Source organism: Terrapene carolina, unplaced genomic scaffold (assembly GCF_002925995.2).
Source record: "Terrapene carolina triunguis isolate 2854851 unplaced genomic scaffold, T_m_triunguis-2.0 Scaffold833, whole genome shotgun sequence".
NCBI classification, from domain to species: domain Eukaryota; kingdom Metazoa; phylum Chordata; order Testudines; family Emydidae; genus Terrapene; species Terrapene triunguis.
In genome coordinates, this window is record NW_020665184.1 from 2,890,698 (window position 1) to 2,891,724 (window position 1,027).

A 1,027-nucleotide genomic window follows, 5' to 3' on the forward strand; every position below is an offset into this window, starting at 1 on the left:
GATACTTGTTTCTCCAGACCTCGAACCTTCTCTTCCAATATGGAGACCAGCTTGCACTTTGTACAGACAAAGGCGCTTCTGTCCTGTGGAAGAAAGACAAACATGACACAACCTGTGCAGGTCACAACAGCTGAGTGCTCACCATCCATATTATCTTCCTTCTAAGAGCTAATAGTCCGGTATCCCATGTCCTGTCATGCCATATAGATTATTATGGGCCCATATAACCTGGTATCCCAGCTGTATTGGATGAGGCCATCAGTCCATCATCCCTGCAGCCTGTCAGAACAAATCAGTCTGAATAGTTTGAATTTTTTTAAAATGAAAACTCATTGTTAATTTCCCCCCCGGCATCAGCTCAGCAGGATGGGAGGGGCACTGGTCCCAGGCACTGAGACCCCCCCAGGACCCACCCCTTGCATTAGATCCCACCCTGCTCCTCCTTGGGTCTCAGCAGCGCGCAGCCCCTACGGCCCTATAGAGCCCGTGGGCTGCACACATTGATGTCAGTGCCTGAGAAGGAGCCAGCCGGCCACATTTCCTGTGCACTGCTTGGCCTGTGATCCTGGGCTGGTCCGACAAGAACTCACAACCACAACCCCACCCAGCCGCAGTCCTGCTGCCTCCCTCGGATCCAGGAATACTTGTGAAAGACAGGCAGCTCTTCACTCTGCGGCCTGGAACTGCCTCGTTCGCTGCCCAGCAACAATTACCCTGGGCGTGGGCCCTGCTGCGTTGGGGGTCGTCCCCCAACAGAATGTGCTTGTACCCACCAAAATATACACCGTGAATTACAGAGCCATGCTGAGCGTGGAGGGCCCCGTCCCTGCGCAAAGAGCCCAGGGCTTGGCACCAGCGTCTGCTCGCACTGCCCAGCACAGAGCGATCGCCTGCTTCCATTTTCTTCCTGAGCTTCCCCTTATTATTATATATGTATTACAGCAGTGCTGAGAGGCCCCAACCAAGATCGGGGCCCCGTTGGGCCGGGCGCCGCCCAGACCCCGGCCGAGATCGGGGCCCCCTCGGG